The sequence below is a fragment of the Agelaius tricolor genome, unplaced genomic scaffold (assembly GCF_023055355.1).
Source record: "Agelaius tricolor isolate 1412-34295 unplaced genomic scaffold, bAgeTri1.0.p SCAF_42, whole genome shotgun sequence".
Lineage (NCBI taxonomy): Eukaryota > Metazoa > Chordata > Aves > Passeriformes > Icteridae > Agelaius > Agelaius tricolor.
This window is the reverse complement of record NW_027269302.1, coordinates 3174229-3198997: the sequence shown is the minus strand read 5'-3', so window position 1 is coordinate 3198997 and position 24769 is coordinate 3174229. Positions and strand designations below refer to the sequence as shown.

Genomic DNA, 24769 nt, shown 5'->3' with positions numbered 1-24769 from the left:
AATCCCTGTAGATCCTGCAGGAGGAAGGGCTGCAAACCCAGCCCAGGGTGCTCTGAGGAGGAAAGAGCCACCCTGAGCCAGGAAGGTGGACAGAGCTTCAGCCAGAGCTCAAAGCTGGTGGTCCCTGGGCAGCTTCAAGATGGGGAGAAGCCCTACAAGTGCTTGGAGTGTGAGAAGAGCTTCAGGTGGAGGTCCCACCTGCTCTGCCACCAGATGATCCACACCGGGGAATGGCCCTATGAGTGTGGGGACTGTGGGAAGGGCTTTGGCTACAGCTCCAACCTCATCATCCACCAACACATCCACACTAGGGAATGGCCCTACGAATGTGAGGAGTGTGGGAAGAGGCTTCAGTCAGAGCTGCAGCCTAATCTGCCACCAGATCATCCACACTGGGGAGAGGCCCTACAAGTGTGGGGAGTGTGGGATGAGCTTTAGATGGTGCTGTGACCTGATCCCTCACCAGATGATCCACACTGGGCAGAGGCCCTATGAGTGTGGGGAGTGTGGGAAGAGCTTCAGCCAGAGGACCCAACTGATCAGCCACCAATGCATCCACACCAGGGAGAGGCCCTACGAATGTCCTGCGTGTCAGAAGAGGTTTCACACCAGCTCAGATCTCCTCAAGCACCAGCGGATTCACTCAGAGGAGAGGCCCTTCTGCTGCCCCAACTGCAGTAAGGCCTTCAAGCACAACCCCCACCTTGTCAGGCACCAGCTCATCCATACCGGGGAGAGGCCCTACAAGTGTCCCCAGCTTCTCCAGGAGCTCTCACTTGACCAGACACCAACGGAGGCACCGCTAAGGGAGCCCTGCGAGTGCCCTGACTGTGAGAAGAGCTTCATGCACTGCTCCAACTTTATCCCCCATTGGAGGACTCATATTGTGCAGAACCCTGGTGACCCACATTCCCTGTGATCCGTGTACAGAAGTGTCTTAGGTTGGAAATAGGGGTATTCTATTCCTATCTGCTGGAGGTGGAACAGTTAGCTTCTGTTATTTGGGCAGTTTTCTTTATCTCTTCCACAACCAATCCTCCTGCTAGGGAGATATCTTCTGTTAATGGGCCATTGAGTCTCACTGCATGACTGAAAAAATGTACATCATCCCATTGTGAGACGCTCCACAGTGCCAGACTAGAGTCAAGCTCAACAGAGTCTTCTTTCCCCGCTGATTCTGCCTAGCCTGTTCCCTTGGCTGTGGTTTCACTGGATAGGTAGGAACATTGGGAATCTCGTTCATCCATTCAAGCACGTCACTAATTAGGTGACTGATTCCACTGTCCAGCTAAACCAGCAGAGGGAAGGGGCCAAGTTTATTATTAATACTAAACAGGTACAATCAATCAAGTTCTGCTCGTAAATATAAGTACTATATCTACTGAGGCAACAAGCGCTTTGGATGCCAGGGCCCGGGCGATCTTCTCCAGCCTTGTTTTAGAGAAACTGAGGGCTGAAAGCAGCTCCGAGTTCTTGCGATACCACTTTCCTTGAGTCCCCATGGGAAAGCCTACATATTCAATATCTACCCCGTTAGTCAGTTGCTGTATTTGTAAATGAAGGTGTTGATATTTCTTGGCCTTCTCAGCAGCAGCCTCCCTCACTGAGGAACTGCTGTGCTCATATCTCACTGTGACGTCTACCACTAACGCCTTAGAGCCTTTCACAAGGATTAGGTCCGATTTAAACAACTCATTAACATCATCTCTCAGGTGTGGCTCCTGAAAAACCGTCCAGTCCTCCTTCTTAGCTTCACAGCTAAGGGTTTCACAGATGGCATTATGTCATTTGATCCTGGCATCTTGAGTGATTGGACAGTTCCTGACAATGTGGGCTACAGTTTCATATCCAGCACCACAATGTCAGCATGATCGAACAAAGTCCTCATGCCTACCCCTAGCCAGGAATTCTCTTGTTGGGTAGACATTGGCTTTCAGTTGTAGGGCCGTTATAAGTTTTCAGTGAGGTATGCCCTTTTACTGCCTTATCCAGGCATTACTGATGTAATCATTCTCGAAATTTTCAACACCATGGTCCTGGGCTACCAGATGCATCCATCTCTGAAACTCAATTTTCCGCTAATTACAGGGTCTTGGATAGCAGACTTTAGGAGTGGGTGCCTCCCCTTCCGACAGGCTTCATCACCACCACCACCTTTGATCGTTGGTATAGGCTCCCAAATTGGTAGGATGGACTCTTTTTTTCCACCTGCTCTCAACCATAACTTTTCAAATAATAATTCCAGCTGTTCCCCTCTTAGAAAACCCCCCAGAGCCTCATCCAAAGACTGTGCCAATCTATGAAGTCTTCGCGCTTGAATACTTGGAATGCACCAACTTAATGATGCCTAAACCACTGTCTTTAAAACTCAAATACAAGATGGCATCACATGTACTTGGTATAAGTTCTGAGTATATTGACCTGAAGAGGTTTGAGGGGTCAACTCCCAATCCGATGGAGCGAGTCCACAAGTTTCTCTGATAAACCCAAGTCTGCAAAGCCAGTCCAGGGGTCAATCCATGTGCCAAGATATTTTTCTGAGCTCCCTGGGTCAGTCATATTAAGGGCGGGAACCATTTATCTTCAATGGGGGACAATCATTGATAGTATATGAGTCCATTGTTGGCCTGATGAAAAAGCTATGACATTTTTCCCGCTGAATCCGGAGACCAGTAAGTTCACAGAAGGCATGCAACAAGGTATTGCAACACATGCCATCCCAGGAATCACTCAGCAGCACTAAATCATCTGCAAACGCCATGGCCGTTATTCTCAGGCTACCATGCTGGAACCCCTGACCCTCACTTTCAAGCTTGCATAGAAGGGGGTCCATTGCCAGCTTGAAAAGCAAAGGTGACATAGGGTTGCCTTGTTTGACACCAGCGTGAATTTAAATGGGATCGGTCCTCTCCTTTTCAATGGAAATGTACACTTTGATTTTTCAATACATTTCCCTAACCAGCTGAACCACATGGGGATCAACCCTTCTCTGGATCAGACCCTCAAGTACATGCTGATGACCAGCGGTGTCAAAGGCTTTGGTGATGTCCATGAACACGACCCCCAGATGTCAATGCTCCTGCTTAGCGTTCTTAACCACAAGCTGTAACAACTTGAGGTTCTCGGCACAACCTGATGCGCAAATAAAGCCCCATTGCCAGGGCTTAATGGGACATGCCCTGGTCAGCCTCACCGTAGCAATCCTGGAGAACAGCCTAATCACGATATAACCAGTAGTGATAGGCCTCCAGTTATTGGTATCACCAAGTCTATCCAAGTCGGAAGACTTGGGTATCAAGACTGTCCGGCAGTCCCGCAATGCGTCTGGGATAGTACTGGTAACAAGCCAGAGATTGAAGATCTCAGTCAACAGGGAAAACTTAGGGTCTTTTTAATAAGATGACCCAAAGTAGTCCCATCTGGCCCAGGAGTGGAGGTTTTACACATCTTGCTCATGTTTTTCTCAATCTCTTTTTTAGTAATCAGGGCCTCAGATACAGTGTTATCCGCCTCCGCATGCGGAGGAAAATTCACCAGGCCACCAAACTCAACAGCTGTATCCCATCTCAACTTAAAGCATGCATGGACAACACCAGATGATATTTGGCATTGCAAGGCTTTTGTGCTGTCCAGAATAATACACATGAGATGCCTCCTATGCAACTTGTACAATATCTGAAATTGAAGAAATTTCCCTCTCTTAATCTCTCTCTTTTGCATCCAATTCGTTGTTGCTTTGCATGCACCCTGACCACGGGATGTCTGCATTTTCTGACCCCTGGCTGTTTTCATATTCTGGCCAGGCCCACCCAGGATACCACGACAGTCTTCGAAAACATCGTTCACCATCCCTTGCAGATCTTGCCCATCCAAAACTTTCATGAAGGCCTCCCGATACCTGGTGAATCTGCCAGCCAATAATCCCGTTTGGATGGCTTCACAGTATTGGAGCTTCAATTGTCTATCCTTTGGTGATTTAGTGGACCTGGGACGATGTTCAATCACCATACCGCCTTCTGGCCCAGCCTCACCTTTCACGGAGGGACCTCTCCCCAGAAGGCGCCTTTTATCACTGATCTGCTTTGCCGTTTTAGATGGAATATGCTCCACAATAAGTTGGTTAATATTCTGACTACTGGCAAACTTCTCCACCAGTTGTACCAGGAGAGCCTCCTCCTCATCAGTCCATACCCTTTTATGGGCCCCTCTAGCTGATGACTCTTTGGGATGGGCGGCAACAATCTGTTCCAAATTCCTCACAAGGGGATGCATTATCTTCTTGTGCTGGCCCAGGCCAATCTTGGTGGCAAAACCATGTTGGCATACCTCACAGACCCATTTGCCAGTTGGAGCCACACACACCATCCCTTTACAACGTGGGGCATGACAGGCAATACTGTGGTAGTTAAGATTTTGTTTACCACATTTAGAGAACCTAAAGATGACCTTCTTTTGCCCCTGGGCCCTCTTTAGATTGTCAATCAGCCCCAACATCCTAGTAAACCAGGTCACACAACAAGGACAGGATGGCTTTCTCTCAGGGATGGACACGACAGGAGTTCTTATCGCTGCTCCATCACCACTGGACCTGGGAAGAGCCTCAGGTGTTCTTGGCTCTTCTGTGCCTCCGACTGAACACTCAAAATCCTCTTGAGCCAACCCTGATGGGGAGATCTCATAAGGCTCACAGAATTTTGCCAAGCCCTCCCATGCAACTCCCAGATGTATTCCACAACCCCTTATAATTGTGGAGTAACAAACTCCAAACATACCAGATTAAATCCCTCTTCCCTGGGCACAGAGGGTATAGATGGAACCTTGGCATCTCTGACCCTTAGATCTAGTGGGTCAGTCTGAGTGGCAGTCAATATATATCACAAAGCCAATGATTGTACCATCACATCAATCAGTAAGACAACAAAAAGACATGTCCAAGTGAGGATAGAAGTAGTTAGCAGCTGGCCCTCTCCCAGACTGCCACTAGCCTGTGGACAAGGCTTTAGGCAGCTGTGAAAAGACTGTGCCAACTTTTTGTTTCAGAAGCTCGTGAAACTATTGTTGGGTGGTGAGTCCAACGACAGGGAGGGCAGATTTTCACCCTCTCTCAACACCAGGACAGAATGTGACTCTGTTACCACGAGGGTATCCGGCGGGGCCACGAGGAGGCGCAACCACCGCAGCTACGCCCAGTTAGTAACTATGCCAAAGTTACTCCCACCTTTTACCCGTGCTTCATTGTATTTCTTCACTTTGACATTCGTAGCACTGGGCAGAAATCACATTGTGTCAACACCTGCCTTGGGCCTTTGTGATGCTTTGTTTCAATTAAACAGTCAGATTCCCCTGGTCTGCACCAGTTCAAAGCTGGCTGTTAGGCGCTGGCCAAGGTGGGGTGCCAACCCAGAGACACCCCCCGCCCCGGGGATCCCCCCTGGGGACCCTCCCCAGCATGAACTGCTCATCTGGCACCAGCTGTGGCCACGCACGCGCTGGTCACCCACCGCATACATCCAACTGCCAGCAGAGGAAACGCACTACGCTCTTTTCACTCACGGTTCCTGTTGCATCGTAGGGATGAACCAGAAGTGGAAAGCTTCCAGCCGTATGGAGCCCCACACAACAGGCTGCAGAGGCCACTGAAGGAGAAGGTGGATCAAGTCAACTTGCTGAACTCAAAGCGGTTCAGCTGGCCCTGGACATTGCTGAAAGAGAGAAGGGGCCAAAGCTCTACCTCTACACTGATTCATGGATGGCTGCCAATGCACTGTGGGGCTGTTTGGAAAGGTGAAGAAAGGCCAACTGGTAGTGTAGGGGAAAACCAATCTGGGCTGCTGATGAGTGGGAAGACTGCCTCTTGGGTAGAAAATCTGTCAGTGAAAATCCATCATGTAGATGCCCATGTCCCCAAGAGTCGGGCTAATGAGGAACACCAAAACAACGAGCAGGTAGATCAGGCAGCAAAAATAGAGATGTTGAAGATAGACTTAGATTGGCAACATAAGGGGGAGTTGTTCCTAGCTTGATGGCCCATGATGCCTCAGGCCATCAGGGCAGAGATGCCACCTATAAGTGGGCAAGAGACCGAGGGGTGGATCTAACCATGGACAGTATTTCTCAGGTTATCCATGACTGTGAGACGTGTGCTGCCATCAAGCAGGCCAAGCGAGTGATACAGTGGGTGGTACAGTGGGTGGTGGTCCAGGTACCAGTATGGGGAGGCCTGGCAGATAGACTCCATCACACTGCCCCAGACATGCCAGGGTAAGCGCTACGTGCTGACCATGGTGGAAGCCACCACTGGATGGTTGGAAACCTACCCTGTGTCTCATGCTACTGCCCGGAACACCATCCTGGGCCTTGAAAAGCAAATCCTGTGGAGGCATGGTACCCCTGAGAGGATTGAGTCAGACAACAGGACTCATTTCAAGAACAGCCTTATCAACACCTGGGCTAGGGAACATGGCACTGAGTGGGTGTACCGTATCCCCTACCATGCACCAGCTGCAGGCAAAGTGGAGAGGTACAACGGACTGTTAAAAACCCAGCTGAAAGCTTTGGGTGGGGGATCTTTCAAAAACTGGGAGCAGCATCTGGCAAAAGCCACCTGGTTAGCTAACACCCAAGGCTCTACTGACCAAGTGGGCCCTGCCCAATCTGAGCCTTTGCATAGAGTAGATGGAGACAAAGTCCCAGTGGTGCATGTCAGAGGTTTGTCTTAGGGAAGGCAGTTTGGATTAATTCTGCCTCGAATACAGAAACAAACCCATTCATGGGGTTGTTTTTGATCAGGGACAAGGTTGCACATGGTGGATAATGCAAAAAGATGGAAGAACATGATGTGTACCTCAGGGAGATCTGATTGCTGGGTGAGACCTATGTGTAAATATCACTGTTTGCTGAATGCTATTACCATTGTCTGTGTATAGCTGTATAATGGATGTATAATGTATGTGTTTGTAGAGTTAGAATTTATATTGGTTTTAGTAGTAAGCAGATGATACAGGGATAAGGGATGGAATGTCCTGGGTTTGTAGAGAGCTTTTTGGATAATTGGTTAGCTGAGAAAGGACATTTCGATGTGATACCGATGGATAAGGATAGGGGAAACAAGCTGGAAACTAAGCAACCAGTGTCCAATCACTGACAAAGGTCACAGTGACCTTCTCTGAAACGGGAAGATGGGGGAGAAAATCGCTTGCCAGAAAATGTAGATATCTTAGGTAGAGAAGCTAGAAGAATGCAAACATAGAAGCAAAACAATTACTAGAAGATAGAAGTAGGTGTGGTTGATCTAAGTGTGCTTTAACCAATAATGAGCTCAGCTTTTGCAATATGTATAAGCTTCATTAACACCAATATAAATATGTGTGAGTTTTCAATAAACTTCGGGATTTGCTATTCACGCATATGGTGTGTCGCATTTCTCCCGCTGTTCACGACATGGGTTGACTATATGATGCCTTTATCCCCAATCGTCTCGTTCTGTTTATGCTGAATAATAAGTTTTGCACCTTTAAGACTTGTTGCAGAGAGTGAAGGGGGGAGAGAAGGAGCACACAGTTTTTTTCAGACACTGCTCTCACTCCTCCACATTCCTGCTCCTGGACTGTGTTGTCTGCGGATGGACAGACAGCGGGACAGAGCTCTTTTGTGTTTTTAGTTAGTTTAGCTAGCTGAGGCAAAGAAGTTCCCTGGTCTGTGGCTTTTTCCCTTTCTTTGGACCTCTTGAGACCTGCTCTGGACTGAACACCCAGGGGAGCACCAGCAGCTGCACCTGTGGCTCACCGGGCCAGGCCTGGCCTGCGACATTTCCAGCACCGGAGGGACTGATAAGAGACTGAGTGAGCTGAGCTGCAACTCGGGGACGGGGTTTTCTCAGTTTGTCATCTCTTTTGGAGTGGCAAGGGGTTTTTTGATTAATATTGTTCACATTTTATTGTTTAATAAACAGGTTTTTTCCACTTATGTCCAAGGAGGTATTTTCTCCTGGACCGGTTGGGAGGAGGGGCTGATTGAATTTGCTTTCCTACTGGAGCCCCTTTGGGGATTCTCTCTCAAATTTGCTCTAAACCAGGACAACCTGAATACCGTCTGGCAATTCCTCACCTGGATTACGTGTGAGGGCATGATGCACAAGAATAGGCAGATCTTCCCTATCTCCTGCTGTTCTAAGGTAATTGAATTCCCCAAAAATTACAGAAACGTTTGAATCTTAAGGAATAGTAAGCAGGACCATTGTCAGTCTTAATTGCTGAGGGGATACCTAATATGGCAAAGCAATTGTACAAATGTTTCTCAACATGACGTGCTGTCTCACTTGTTAAGGGAGTAGCCCATATAACACAAGAATAGGTATCAATGCAAACATGTACAAACTTTTTCTGACCAAATTCTGCTACATGAGTTACATCCACTTGCCATAATTGCAAGGGTTGAGTACCCCTATGTGGAAGAATAGTTAGAGGAAAAGGGCCATGGATCCGTGGAGATGTTGTACAAGCAAACCCCATGTTAACTTAGCATACATGTTGGCTTAGCATACATGTTGGCTTAGTTTAGCATAAGTGGGCCGCGTTTAGCATAACCAGGCCGCACACCATGATAAGAACATTGCAAAATATGCTGTATCCTGCCTGCTGATAAGGTCAAAAGGGCAAGGACAGCGACAAGAATAGAAACCACAATGTAGGAAACCACAAAGTAGGAGGAATATGTAAATGTAATCTCTTGCTTTAAACCAATGAACTCATTGTATGAGCAATTAAACCAATAAACTAGCGACAAGTATGCATAATTACTGGAAACAATATAAAAGTACCGGTGTCCTCAAACCAAAGCTTGCCTTACCAATCATATTGATTGATTATTTGTCTTCCCTCGCCACCCTCAATGGTGACCCCGGACGTGATCAATAACTGAAGGACCCTACCTTCTGATCCTGACTTCAATGGCGGCAAGGCATCGGAAAAGCACTGGTAAGCAGCAACCAGGGGGCAGAATATCAGCAAATGCTGGCATTAGATGCCCAATCCGTGCCTGGGCTGAAGGGATCAGGCATCTGACTGGGCTACCCAAGAGAAAAGGCTGCATTAACGATGTTGACAGGGACAGTCTCCGGCCGGCTAAAATGGAGAGTGAGGTAGCCCTTGATTTCTTTATGCACTTTTTAGAAAAGCGGGGAGTAAAGGATATTGATCTTAAAAAAGAATTAGCAGGGTTAATTGCTTTTGGGAAGGCGCGAGGTTGTTTTACCAACCCGGGGACGTTATTTGAGGTTAATCAGTGGCGGAAATATGGGGACATATTATGGGATATGGTTATAGATAAGTATAAAACTGCTAAGAAACTGATGAAGCCATGGCAGGTAGTAATTAACTGCTTACAAAAGTATCACACTGAGAAAAAGATAGCGGCTGTCGCGTCAGCTCATTTGGATGGCAAACCCGCAGAAGCAGGGAAGTTCCAGTTGGGAATCGATTATGTGTCTACACCTCCAATTGGGTGCTCGGTGCCAGTGAAAACCCAGCAGGAAATTGAGTCAGTGGAGCCAACCGCCCCACCGCTTCAGGAAGAAGTGGCTGAATTAAAGGTGGGGGTAGAGTCAGAGAAAGTTGCTGCATCGCTTAAGGAGGAACTTAAGGAGGAGAATGGGGGTAGCAAGTTATCGCAAAGTAAAGAAGAATTAGACAGAAAAGCCACAAGTTATCATGAATGGAATTCACAGGTCTCTTGTAAAAGAAGAGGAAGGAAAAAGGAAAGGATGCAGGATGTAGACAGAGGGTCTGAGAATAAGGTTTCGTGGGTAAATTGGCAAGCAATTTCGAGGGAGGCAATAGATCATCAGGATTATGACTTCCTGAATACTATGAGTGAGATACAAGCCTTCCCTGTGGTATATACAACTAATAACCAGGGAAATGTCGATGCTACATATGCTCCAGTTGATTGGAAATTGTTAACCCAACTGCAGAATACTGTCAATGAATCTGGCCTACATAGTGAACCAGCCAAAAAAATTACATTTGGGGAAGTGGAATCTTATGTCCCAAAGACATTAAAGCTATAATTAGAATGATTATGACACAATCACAGTTGATGTTGTGGTAGGCTTGCTGGAATAGATTATGTGATGCATCTGACATATCCAGCGAGATCAACATGATCCACTGTATGGCATTATAATAGAACAACTCATGGGGATAGGACAGTTCGCAACAGTTGAGAGGCAGGTGCAATTAGGACCACACCTATTGATGGACTCAATGAGATTGGCTCGACAAGCGATTGGCATGGTAAAAACTGCCCAGCCTACACCTTCATATATGTCCATAAAACAGGGAAGAGATGAGACTTTTGCAAGGTTTGTGGATAAGATAACAGACGCCATCAATCGATCAGATGTACAGGAGTGGATGAAAGGAGCCTTGCTAAGACAGTGTGTTATGGAAAACTGTAATGCTGCCACAAGGGCCATTATAGTTACATTGCCAGGGGATGCTACAGTGCAAGAAATGCTAGACAGGATGAGTCGGGTGCCAGTAGGCCCACAAGCTATATTAGTGGAGGCAGTAAAAGAGTTAGGGAAAGATTTGGTGCAAGCTCAACAGCAAGCCTTTGCCGCCCTTGCCCCACTGCGAGTGGAAGGACTTCAAAACAATACCACTACCTGCAAGGGACTCTTTACAGACACTGGAATTATCCGCAGTGGTTTGGGCCTTTAAGTAGTGGCCCCACAATAAGTTAAATATGGTAACAGATTCACTATATGTGGCTGGGATTGCTCAGAGAATTGAGGATGCTCGCATTAAAGAAATACAACATTTCCGGCTCTTTGAACTGCTATGCCAATTGCAAGCCACAATAGCCCAAAGAGTGGAAGCATATGCAGTATTGCACATCAGGAGCCACAAATGGACAGAGGGACTGGGCGAAGGCAACGCTCGTGCACATCACTTGGTCTTGTTGACAGTACCAATGAGTCAGTTTGCAAAGGCTTGAGAGGCCCATGCCACATTTCATCAGAATGCCCGAGGACTGCACAAACAGTTTAGCATCACCATGGAAGAAGCCAGAGGGATAATAAGAGCATATCCTACCTGCAGCCATCATGGACCAGGCCCCAGCATCAGGGTTAATCCTCGGGGTTTAGGCACGGATGAGATTTGGCAGATGGATGTCACACATGTCCCTGAGTTTGGGAGGCTAAAATATGTGCATGTCACAGTGGACACCTGCAGTCGGTTCATGTGGGCAACTGCCCAAGCAGGAGAGAAGGCCTCTCATGTAATCCGTCATTTGACCAGCTGTTTTGCTGTAATGGGCGTTCCCAAGCAGATAAAGACAGACAATGGCCCAGCCTACAGCAGTGAACGAATGAGAAAGTTTTGCCAGAAATGGGGAATCCAACACTCCACAGGAGTTCCCCACTCTCCCACAGGACAAGCTATAGTGGAAAGAACTAATAAGACTGAAATTATATCTTGAAAAATTTGAAGACATTAAGGATCTGCAAGAACGACTGTACAAGGCATTGTAGCAAAAATGCTACCTCCTGGGCTTTTCCTTATCTGCGGGGAGAGAGCCTAGCCTGCAGTGCCTCAGAAGGCTCTGAGAAAACCATACTGTTTCGGCAAACTAACATTATTTGCCCCTAGCATTCACCAGATGCTTAACATCAGTCACAAACCCCAATGTGCAAGACGCAGCGTACATCAGTTAGGCCCTGAATGTAGAGATGATGTACAATTATGGGAACCACCATCAATTATATTGGCATCACTTTTCGTGCCAGGAGTAGCCTCTGCATGGGCCCTCACACTATTGAGTTGCCTAGCGTGTTGGACAGGAAAACAAGTCAACATCACGTCCACAGTGTTAGATGAACTCACTACTGATGTTGATAGCATACGCCATGCAGTGTTACAAAATAGGGCTGCCATAGATTTTTTTATTGCTAGCGCAAGGACACGGTTGCAAAGACTTCAAAGGGATGTGTTGTTTCAATCTATCAGACCATAGCGTTTCAATCCATAAACAGCTCCAATGGCTAAAAGAGCATATGCAGAAGTTCATGGTAAATGATAATCCATTTGATAGTTGGCTGTCTTCTATTTTTGGGGGTTTATCTCCCTGGTTCATATCCCTTATAAAAGAAGGACTACGCTGGTTAGGAATAGTGCTTGCGATCATAATAGTTATTAGAATTGCCTATTCTTGTATTATGAAAAATGTAACGCAAGTAACCGATAGGGCTTTATTGTACAAAAAGAAAAAGGGGGAATTGGGGAAGAATGGCTGGAGGAAAAGGGCCATGGATCTGTAGAAATGTTGTACAAGCAAACCCCATATTAACTTAGCATACATGTTAACTTAGCAGCATAGCATAAGTGAGCTGTACTTAGCATAACCAAGCCACACACCATGATAGGAAGATGCTGTATCCTGCCTGCTGATAAGGTCAAAAGGGCAAGGACAGGGACGAGAATAGAAACCATAAATATGCATAACCACAAAGTAGGAGGAATATGTAAATGTAATCTCTTGTTTTAAACCAATAAACTCACGACAAGTATGAGCAATTAAACCAATAAACTAATGACAAGTATGCATAATTACTGGAAAACAATATAAAAGTACCAGTGTACTCAAAATAAACCACAGCTTGCTTTACCAATCATATTGATTGATCGCTTATCTTCCCTCGGCACCCTCACATTCCACAGGCTCGTGTCAACTTTCCCGACAGGTCTGCTGCAGCTCATGGAGGGTAAAGCCCTGGAGGCTCCTTATGGGCGGTTATGGACGATTGCAGGCAGCGCCTCCATGCCCTGGATCAGCGGTGCCCCCTCCTGGGAACCCCCACGTTTTCAGGTTTCTGTGAAGCTGCCTGTGAAAAACACGTTCACTCGCCTGTGAAAATGTAAACAGGTTAATAAAGGACAATGAGAGACCAGGACCATGGAGCAAAGGTTATTATGGCCGGGTGCATCTTGGCACTCAGCCAGGAGCACCCTGTTACCTTCAGGGATCCCCCTGAAATACCTTTCCCCTTACATCAGCCTGGTGCATATTCATACACCCTCATGCATATCCATAAACTACTTTACATATTCCAGGAATGATTTTACACGGCCCCTCCTTGGGTCTGCCTTTTCAGAGCATGTGTGTTTCTTGACTGTGGTTTTGGCTCCTTCTCTTTATCACCTCCAGTTTTTGGGCCTTGGTGCACTCTGCCTTCAGACGGGGAGTGCTGATAGTTGGCAGATCTGTACAGGTGTCCTCATCCTGGGTGCATTGGATGTTATCCCACCCAAGCAGGCAGTTTAACACAAGCAGCTATTTCACTGAGCTTAATTAACAACAGAAATAAGAACTATAGAACAAAGTTACTTTAACAAATGGTCCCAGCTCATATTTGATCCCAGTCCAGTTGATCCCAGTCTGTGTGGTCCTGATCCATATGGTCCCACTCCCTGGGATCCTAGTCCTTAGGATCCCAGTCCATATAATCTCAGTCCAGTTTATCCCAGTCTGTGTGGTCCCAGTTCATAGGATCACAGTCCATACAGTCCCAGTCCATATTTGATCCCACTCCAGGCTATCCCAGTCCAGAGGGTTCTGATCTACAGGATCCCCATCCATGTGATCCCCATCCAAGTGATCCCAGTCCATATTTGATCCCAGTCCCGTTGATCACAGTCCAGGTGATCCCAGCCCATATTTGAACCCAGTCCAGTTTATCCCGGTCTGTGTGGTCCTGATCCATATGGTCACACTCTGTGCAGTCCCAGTCCATGTGATCCCAGCCCATATTTGATCCCAGCCCATATTTGATCCCAGCCCATATTTGATCCCAGTCCGTGTGGTCCTGCACACACTCCCAGGGTCTGGAATTCCAGTTCCCAGCCAGGAAAAAATGTTCCTGTCCTTGAACTTCCTTCCTATCATCTTAAAAAATTAGTATGAAATTATAAATAGCTAAATAATAATTAAAATCAATAAATAGAATGAAAATGAAATATATTAATTTCAACTCTTACTTACAATACTCCAATAATGATTCAACCCAAAACAACAATATTACTATAATATTACCAATAAATAATCAAATTATCTACCAAGAAATACCTTTTGAAAGTTTTAACTCAATAACTAATATACTTTAGATAAAAAATATCTAAAAAAACTAACATGCAATCTAACACACCTTAGTAAAACAATTCATATTACAAATATACAAAACACAAAAGCAAACACCACTATAATTTCTCAGACATTTTAACCAAACAATTGAACTTTAAAAAATATCCTTAGGTACTCTAAAACAATGAAAATTATTTTTAAAAGATGTATTGGGGGTGCGTGGCTTTATCTGGATATTGGTTTTTGAATTGTTAGTGGCTAGATTAAAAAAAATGGGACTTTTATAGGAATTTAACCAGATGAGAAAGTGCCACTCTGCAAACAGAACTGACCAAAAATGAACGGGACAGAAATCAGTAACTCTGAAAGTTTTATTTGCTATCAAATATATCCTACCCAGACAGCCCCACACAATCCCCATCCCATTGCTCCAAATTGGGATCCCACTTCTACCAATCGCCTCCCAACCCCATCTCACCCTGGCAGCCATGGAATGGAGCGAGTTTGGCCTGGCACTGAATTTTTCTGAGGTAGGATTGAGCCCTTTTGGGGTAAGATTAAGCTGTGTTCAGTGGGATTTGAGGAGACAGATTGATTTCTCTTGGCTTTTGGAGTGCAAAAACATGGAGAAGAGAAAAAAATTAAGGCCAAACCAAAAGTAGAAGCTGCCAGGTGTGTTCCCAACATGGATCACAGGGAATGTGAGTGACCAGGGCTGTGCTTAAAGTGCCTCCTCCAGTGGGGGATGGAGCTGGAGCAGTGCACGAAGCTCTTCCCGCCCTCGGGGCACTTGCAGGGCTTCCCTTACCGGTGCCTCCCTTGGTGTTGGGTGAAGTGAGAGCAGCTGGAGAAGCTCTTCCCACACTGCCCAGACTCGTACGGCTTCTCCCCAGTGTTGGTCCTCTGGTGCTTGATCAGATCAGAGTTCCACCTGAAGCTCTTCCCACACTCCACGCACGTGTGGGGCTTCTCCCCATCATGAAGCTGCTCATGGAGCACCAGCTCCGAGCTCTGGCTCCATCTCCGGCTGCCTTCCCGGCCCTGGCTGGCTCTTTCCCCCTCACATCCCTGCCATCTGCGTTTGCAGCCCCTCCTCGTGCAGCATCTCCGGGGCTTTTCCTCCCCGTTGGCTTCCTGCGCCGTGGAGCCGCTCAAAACGGCCTCTGCCACCAGGTTCTGCCACGGGCATTTGTCCTCCCTGCTCTCCAAGCTCAGCTCCTGCTCTAGGCGAGGAAGGACAAGGACAGGATGGGATTTGCCTCCGTGCCACAGGCAAGGGCAACAAGATCCCCCCAGGGCTATGCTGCAGCCAGGGGCCGTGCTGGGCTGGGAGATGGAGCAGCACAGAGGGGAAAGGGGCACTGACTTCCTCCTCACCTGCCTCAGTGTCCCGGGGCACCTTACTCTTCCTTGCAGCCTCCCAAGGGTTGGGAATGGGAAATCCTGGTTTGGGGAAAACAAGGGGTGAGCACGTTTGTAGGAGTGCTGGGGGGTGGGATGGTTTGGACAGACAGAGACAAGAGATCTCTGCAGCCAGGTCATGGAACTTGTGGTTTATTGCAAAGGGCCTGGGTGTAGGGCCCTGCTTGGAGCTGCCAGGCACAGCTTGGAGCAGGCCCAAGAGAAGAGAGGGGGAGAGAGGATGAGAGGGTAAGAGCATAAGAGAGTAAGGTTCCCGTTACAATACAATAAATCTTCTGTGTTAAATATTCTATTTCTCACTAACCAGTCCAGTACAAGATACAAATCCTATAGCATTTACATACAGACTGTAAGAATCGTTACATCACCATACTGTGTTACATTTCAAACCCTAAAAACTCTAGTTTGGACCCCTTCTGCTGAGCTAGTAGGGTCTACTCTGACCCTTGGACCTGTCTGCAAGCAGAGGGAATTGTTTAATCAGAAGGGGATTACCTTCAGTTGGGCCACACCATTGCTTTCCAGTTGTTCAGTAACTAAGGTATCTCAAAGCTTCCTTTCATTTCAGTCTTGCTTATACCTTCTATAGTCCCAAAATCTTTTGCCAGACAATCATATTTATGAGGCTTTCCTGTTTCATCTTTCCTAACACACGCTGAGTTTGAAGTCCCTCTGCCCAAGTCCATCTCTACAAGTCACCGGCCATCTGGGCTCCAGAAAACCTCCCAAATACCAAGGTTCAGACCTGAAAAACCCTCCCAGGAGTTCCCCGTCCCTGGTCTCTCCCCTCCGGTGTTCTGGGGTTCCCCCCTGTCCAAACTGCAAGGGCCACACTTGGATTGGGGGTCCCCCTTCTCCTGGGTGCCTGCCCTGCCCAGGCTGCTGGCAGTGCCAGCAATGCCAAAAGCTCCCCCCTCTTCCCTCTCCCCATTTCGGGATGCCGGGGCCTTTTGGGCTCCCGGGCTCCCTTCTCCCCTCATTCTCTGCTCTGCGCTGCAGCGGCTCCAAGGAGTCCCCCCTGCCCCTCTCCAGGCTCTTGAGGCTCCCGCCAATGGCGGCGCTCCCCCCTCTCTGGCCTCCCCACTTTGGGCTCCTGGGGGACACAGGGCTCTGCTCCTCCAGGCTGCCTCTGCCGGCAGCCGCCACCGCCACCCCCCGATGTCCCCCCGAGGGGCCTTTTCCGCTCAGCCTTGGACTTCTTCATTCTCCAAACATCCCCCCAAAAACCCAACCCAGGGACCCCCCGGGATATCCGGGCCGGGCTCCCCCTCCCCGCTTGCCTGCACGATGGGGGGGGGGGGGGGGGGGGGGCGATGATTCCCACAGGTGGGGGCTGCGAATTACGGCAGGGCTCGACCGCATGGTTCCCTCAGCTCAGCCTTGATCCGCCTTTGTGCCTCCTCTTCCTCTTCCTCCCGCTCCTCCTCTTCCATCCCCCCTCCCCCTCCTCTGTGTTATCTCCACCTCCTTCTATTCCTCCATCCCTCCTCCCTCTCCTCCTCCCTCCTAACCCCGCCTTCTTCACTCCTCTTTCTCCTCCCTCTTCTTCTCTTCCATCCCCCCTCCTTCTCCTCCTGTCTTATCCTCACCTTCTTCTTCTCTTCCATCCCTTCCCTTCCATTCCTCCCCCTGCTCCTTCCCCCTTACCCCACCTCCTCCTCCCCCTTCATCCCTGCCCTTCCCTCCCTCCTCCTCCTCCCCCAGCAGCAGCCACACCCTCGGTGCCCCGTTCCCGCAGCCCTCGCAGCCCGCGGCAGGAGCGGCGATGGAGCCGGGACAGGTCGGCATGGGCAGCGCGGGGCTCTCGGCTGCTCCCAGCCGCTGCGGGCGGGGGGAACCCGGCCCGGGCCAAAGGAGAGGCAAACTGGGCAAACTGGGGGCTGCACATCCAAACTGGGCCTTGCTGGGGACCCTGCCTGGCCACTGCCAGTCCTTGGGGCTCCTCTTGGCACATCCGCCAGGGGGGAACGCACACAGGGCTGGGGGATCCCAGCAGTGGCAGCACTGCCAGGGACTGGGCTGCACTGGGATCGTACTGGGACTGACTGGGGCTGTACTGGCTTTGTACTGACATCATACTGGGATCATACTGGGAGTGACTGGGACCGTACTGGCTTTGTACTGACATCATACTGGGATCGTACTGGTATCATACTGGGACTGTACAGAGTTTATAATGATATCAGACTGGGATCATACTGGGATTGTACAGAGTTTGTACTGACGTCACGCTGGGATCATACTGGGAGTGACTGGGACAGTTCTAGGTTTCTATTGATATTATACTGGTATGATGCTGGGATGGTTTTGGGAAGGATGAAAGTTTGACAAGAAAGTCTCACAGATATGTATGCTTTGCAGAAAGATTTTTAAATGTAGAGTCTTCTGAAGGAATAGAGATGGAAGTAAGTTTTGATCTAGAAGAAAAGAATGGCTGAGCCAGTCTTACTGGCTAACCAGGGAGGCAAAGGGTATGTTAGTTAGAAGGGGTTTTTATGGCTTAGAGCAAAGGATAAACCCACCTCAAACAAGAAGATGGTTTTACCAAGCAGAAAGATTCCACAGGCAAACAAGTCAGCAAAGTTGCAAGTAGAAAAAAGATCTCAGTTTTCCACTGCAAGAAAACTGAAAAACAACTTCTCGCTTAAACTGTAATGTACTAACTTCTAGTGATTGGAGAATAGTAACATGAATATGGTAATTACAGGAGTTATGATAGGCTATAGGTAAAAGTAAAGGTATAGATTGGTTCTTCTATGTTGAGATGCTCAGCAAAGAAGAGTATATAATACTCTGAAGAGCACTGTAACCAAAGCTAAAGGGCCTCCAGGCTTGTCTGCAGCTGGAGCTGACAGCTGTAGGCACAGGCTCTGTCACCCATGACCCTGGGCTGCTGTAACATCTTGGATACAATAAACTGCATTTTGAAGAGCTGCCTGGAGTCCCCCATCTCTCATTTAGGCTCTTACAGTGGCACCCACGTTTTAGTTGGCAAACTCAGACTTATTGGCAGTAAGAGACCTCCCGGTGAACTCAGCAGGAAGCGGCCACAAGGATCGGGCACCTGGAATGAGGGTGACCGGGGCCCAGACAGGAGTTGCTGCTGGATAGTCCCTGGATCGGAGCCTCTATATACAGCACCTGCTGCATAGCTGGACAGCAAGTGAGCACCGGGAATAATGGGGCAGAATAAGTCTGTTCCATGGAGAGATGTGTATCAGCATTTAAAATCTTTAATGGCATCAAGTCCAAAAACCTTGCCGAAGCAAGAGCTCAAAAAGCTTTTAAAATGGACTATAACTCATATCCCAAATGCTGACTCTGAAGCCATCTATACCAGAGACCTTTGGGACTCTCTGGGGGTTAAATTGTATAATGCCATCTCTCGGCGTGACAAAACAGCAGCGGAATTTCTTCCCGCTTGCCAAGTCCTTGTGGAAATCTTTGTCGCGAATCCCCCGCACCCCTCGCCCGCTCCCATTGCACCTGAACCCGGCAGCCACAGCCTCAGCCTCTCCAGCCGCCAGAGAGGGGGGAAGAAGAAAGGGGGGGAAGAGAACAGAAACTGCTGCTGCTCCAGCCCAGAGCCGGATCCGGAATCCTGCATCCTGCTGCACTTGTACCTGCGCTGGGGACAGGCGCCGCCGTCCCAGCCTGCCCCGTGCCCGGCCCGCTGGCACCGCCGGCTCCCGCAGCCCCGGGCCCGGCCCTGGCTCCAGCCCCGCGCGGCTCCAACCTGCATGGCGGGGCCGGCGTGGGCTCCGTGGCCAAGGTGCACGGAAATCAGAAGTTGACTCCGTTAAACCAGCAGGACCTGCATCTCATTGCTGGGCAGGTCTCCAGCGGCAACAAAAAACACTGAAAGAGCCAAAAAATCATCCCCCAGATCTCCTACTCCTGAAGCTAGCAAGGCTTTGGAGAAAATTACTGATGCTCTGCAAAATAGACAAGCACATTGTTATGTTCCAGATAAACCTTTTTTCCTTGCAGTTCTAGGAGAAACGCTGAGACTGCATGGCCTCATCTTCCAGTGGGACTCCTCTCAAAATGATCCTTTGTTAATAATTGAATGGGTTTTTCTTTCTTACAGGGCACCAAAGACAATCTTCAGAGATGATTGAGATGATTTCTCAAATTGTCATTAAGGGCAGGGCAAGGCTTCTTGCCATAGCAGGTTGTGAATTCAAAATCATCTATTTACCTATGATTAAATCCTATTTTGACTGGGCCATGCAAAATTCAGAAGATTTACTGTATGCCTTGTTAGATTTTCCAGGTGTTTGCTCTCTTCATTATCCAGCACACAAACTGATCAAAGCTAAATTATGCTACAAAGAGAAACCCCTTATCAGTGAAGAACCTTTGGATGCGGTTACTCTCTTCACTGATGGGTCAGGACAAACACACAAGGCAGTAAGTTACCTGGCAAAATAAAAACACTAAATCCCGAGGACAAGACATTCAAAAGGTCAAAGGTTCTCCTCAGATTGTTGAATTGGCAGCAGTTGTAAGAGCATTTCAACTCTTCCCAGAACCTTTTAACTTAGTCACTGATTCTGCATATGCTGCTAACATTGTTAAGAGAATTGAAGGGTCTGTTTTAAAAGATGTTAACAATGACAACTTGTGTCTTTGGCTTACCTGTCTTTATCAAATTTTGTACACAGGACTAATCCTTACTTTGTTGCTCACATTAGAGCTCACTCTGGTCTCCCAGGATTTATGGCAGAAGGGAATGCACGAGCTGATGCACTGGCATCAGCAGCATGTGATGAAGGAGCTGCAGGAGACAGTAAAGATTGCACCTCTCTGCTTCCTGCAGCTACCCTGCCTAACATTGTTAAACAAGCTAAATTGAGTCATGCCTTTTTTCACCAAAATGCACAGGTGCTCAGACGAGATTTTCACATCTCCCTAGAGCAAGCACAAGCCATTGTACGGGCTTGCCCTGACTGCCAGCTAGTTCAACCTATCCCTTTTACAGGAGCAACCAGCCCAAGGGGGTTGGAAAGTTTGCAGAAGTGGCAAACAGATGTCACAAAGTACCCTTCTTTTGGGAAATTTAAAAATATCCATGTCTCTACTGATACATTTTCAAAAGCAGTTTTTGTGTCTGTACATACAGGAGAAACAGCTAAGCATGTTTGCCAGCATTTTTCACAAGCATTTTCCTCACTGGGTGTCCCTCAAGAAATTAAAACTGATAATAGTCCTTCATATGCTTCACAAGAATTGGCCACATTCTTAAATGAATGGGGTGTTCACCATACATTTGGTATTCCCTACTTTCCCACAGGTCAGGGAATGGTGGAAAGAACACATCAAACTCTATAACATATTTTAGATCAACAAAAAGGGGGGGAGCCCAGGATACACCTCAGAGGAGGTTGAATAAGGCTTTGTATGTTCATAACTTTTTGAATAGCTCTGCAGAAGCTAATTACAGACATTTCAAGAACAATAAAAAAGCAAAACTGAAGGAACACCCCCCAGTTTTAATTAAAAATCTAGAATCAGGAAAAATAGAGGGACCATTTGAGCTTATTACATGAGGCAAGGGTTTTGCGTGTATTTCTACAGATACAGGACTCAAGTGGATTCCAGCAAAAAACGTGAAACCATATGTCGTGGGTTGACTACATGATGCTTTTATCCCCAATCGTCTTGTTCTGTTTATGCTGAATAATAAGTTTTGCACCTTTAAGACTTGTTCCAGAGAGTGAAGGGGGGAGAGAAGAAGTGTGCAGTTTGTTCTTGCTTGCTCTGTGCACTTACAGCTGCTTCACGATCCCCGCTCACCACAACAGCCCATGAATTTCCCTCCTCTGGGCCAGATGCCACTGGCTTTAACTTTGGTGATCTCCATGGAAGATCCCTCATGTGCCTCACGACCGCCATCAAGGACAGAGATTGAAGCCCCCTCCCAAGGACTGAGACCCTTAAAATTCTCTCCCGGGGGCGCTGGGCTGACTGGAGCGGGATGTCTGCCGAGTGCTGCCTGCAGGTGTGTTCGATGGACCAAGACTGGTTTCCCATGGCAACCAGTCCTGAAACAATGGGCCCCGCTCACTGCTGGGACTGGTTTGTCCTGTTTGCAACTGGACTGTCTGGACTTGTTCCCAACTTATTCTCCACTGTCCTGTACCTGTTCCCTCAACTAAAAAAGACGCCTGAGTTAACCAAAGATTTTGAGATTCTCCCCAATGTGACCAGACAGATCTATTGGGTGCAAAAGGACGATTTCGTCTCTCCACTGGTAGTTATTCCCTCCCGCCCTTCTCTATCTCTCTCTCTCCTTTATCTCCTTTTTGAACCTTTTAATACATTTGCTGTGAGCACTCAATAAAAGGTGCATTTGTTTTGATTAATACTGAAAGTCCCCCTGCTGTGTGTCTTTTGCACTCCGAGATGGGTAAAAGGAACCATCACAACCCCCACTTGTACCAGTGGATCGTGACACCCCGACACCCCTAAATGGGGAGAGCGAAGAGGGGGGAGCTTTTGGCATTGCTGGGACTGCCAGCAGCCTGGGCAGGGCGGGCACTGAGGACAAGGGGGACCCCCAATGCAAGCGTGACCCGAGCAGCTGGGACAGGGGGGAACCCCTGAACACCAGAGGGGAGGGACCAGGGATGGGGAACTCCTGGGAGGGTTTTTCAGGGCTGAATCTTGGTGTTTGGGAGGTTTTCTGGAGCCCAGATGGCCGGTGACTTGTAGAGATGGACTTGGGCAGAGGGATGTTCAAACTCAACGTGCTCATCCCTTGTTTTCCCCAAACCACGATTTCCCATTCCCAACCCCTTCGAGGCTGTGAGGAAGAGGAAGATGCCCCAGGGACACTGAGGCAGGTGAGGAGGAAGTCAGTGCCCCTTTCCCCTCTGTGCTCTTCCATCTCCCAGCCCGGCATGGCCCTGGCTGCAGCACAGCCCTGGGGGGATCTCCTTGCCCTTGCCTGTGGCACGGAGGCAAATCCCATGCTGTCCTTGTCCTTCCTCGCCCAGAGCAGGAGCTGAGCATGGAGAGCAGGGAGGACAAATGCCCGTGGCAGAACGTGGTGGAAGAGGCTGTTTTGAGCGGCTCCACGGCGCAGGAAGCCAACGGGGAGGAAAAGCCCCGGATATGCCGCGCGAGGAGGGGCTGCAAACGCAGATGGCGGGGATGCGAGGGGGAAAGAGCCAGCCTGGGCCGGGAAGGTGGCCGGAGATGGAGCCAGAGCTCAGAGCTGGTGCTCCATGAGCAGCTCCATGATATGGAGAGGCCCCACACGTACTTGGAGTGTGGGAAGAGCTTCAGGTGGAGCTCCGACCTGATCAAGCACTAGAGGACCCACACTGGCAAGAAGCCCTACAAGTGTGGGGAGTGTGGGAAGAGCTTCAGCCGGAGCTCTGACCTGATCAGCCACCAGAGGATCTACACTGGAGAGAGACCCTATGAGTGTGGGGAGTGTGGAAAGAGCTTCAGCTGGAGCTCCAGCCTGATCTGCCACCAGAGGACCCACACTGGGGAGAGGCCCTACGAGTGTTCCAAGTGTGCGAAGAGGTTTCAGACTAGCTCCCATCTCCTCCAGGACTATCAGTTTCACACAGAGGAGAGGCCCTTCCAATGCCCTGACTGCGGGAAGAGATTCAGGAAGAACTCCCACCTCATCACCCACCAGCGCATCCACACTGGGGAGAGGCCCTACGAGTGTCCCCAGTGTGGGAAGAGCTTCTCCAGCTGCTCTCACTTCACCCAACACCAACGGAGGCACCGGTAAGGGAAGCCCTGCAAGTGCCCCGAGGGCGGGAAGAGCTTCGTGCACTGCTCCAGCTCCATCCCCCACTGGAGGAGGCACTTTAAGCACAGCCCTGGTCACTCACATTCCCTGTGATCCATGTTGGGAACACACCCGCTTCTTCTCCTCACGGTTTGGCGTCATTTTTTTTCTCTTCTCCATCTCTTTGCCCTCCAAAAGCCACGAGGGAATCAATCTGTCACCTCAAATCCCACTGAAAACAAATGAATTTTAACCCATAAGGCTCAAACACCTCTCAGATTGCTTGTTCCCTCCTCAAAAAACCTCAATCCCACACCAAACTCACTCAATTCCACAGCCAGCAGGGTGAGATGGGTTTGGGAGGCTATTGGTAGAAGTGGGATGCCAATTTGGAGCGGTGGGATGGGGATTGTGTGGGGCTGGCAGGATGGGATGTATTTGATAGCAAATGAAACATTCAGAGTTACTGATTTCTGTCCCATTCACTTTCAGTCAGTTCTGCTTGTGGATTTCCGCCTTCTCAGCTGATTAAATTCATATAAAAGTCCCATTTTTTAAATCATCTAGCCTCTAAAAATTCTAAAACCAATATCCAAATAAAACCACGCACCCCCAAACTTTTAAAAATAATTTTCATTGTTTTAGAGTACTTAAGGTTGGTATTAAAGTTTAATTGTTTGGTTAAAATGTCTGAGAAATTATAGTGGTGTTTGCTTTTGTGTTTTGTATATTTGTAATATGAATTGTTTTACTAAGGTGTGTTAGATTGCATGTTAGTTTTTTTAGATTTTCTTTATCTAAAGTATATTAGTTATTGAGTTAAAACTTTCAAAAGTTATTTCTTGATATATAATTTGATTATTTATATGCATTAGTAATATTATAGTAATAGTTGTTGTTTTGGGTTGAATCATTCTTGGAGTATTGCAAAGAAGAGTTGAGATTTTTATATTTCTTTTTTATTATAATTTATTTCATTTCAATTATTATTTCTTTGTTTATAATTTTGTTGCAATTTGTTGAGGGGATAGGAAGGAAGTTCAAGGGCAGGAACATTTTTTCCTGGCTGAGAACTGGAATTCCAGACCCTAGGAGTGTGTGCAGGACCCCACAGACTGGGATCAAATATGGGCTGGGATCAAATATGGGCTGGGATCAAAGATGGGCTGGGATCACCTGGACTGGGATCACTTGGATGGGGTTCACATGGATGGGGATGCTGTAGATCAGAATCCTCTGGACTGGATAGCCTGGAGTGGGATCAAATATGGACTGGGACTGTATGGACTGTGATCCTATGGACTGGGACCACATGGACTGGGATCAAATATGGGCTGGGACTGTTTCTGAAAGTAACTTTGTTATAAGTTTTTATTTCTGTTGTTAATTAAGCTCAGTGAAATAGCTGCTTGTGTTAAACTGCCTGCTTGGATGGGATAACATCCAATG

General features: G+C 48.0%; 3 pseudogenes; 2 read left to right on the top strand and 1 right to left on the bottom strand.

Annotated features, from left to right (window-relative positions):
- Positions 1-1097, top strand: part of LOC139603950 (zinc finger protein 271-like) — an 82555-nt pseudogene extending 81458 nt beyond the window's left edge.
- Positions 1-16428, bottom strand: part of LOC139603885 (zinc finger protein 774-like) — a 30494-nt pseudogene extending 14066 nt beyond the window's left edge.
- Positions 16429-22345: 5917 nt separating this feature from the next.
- On the top strand, positions 22346-23320 carry LOC139603945 (zinc finger protein 3-like; annotated as a pseudogene).
- Positions 23321-24769: the final 1449 nt, after the last annotated feature.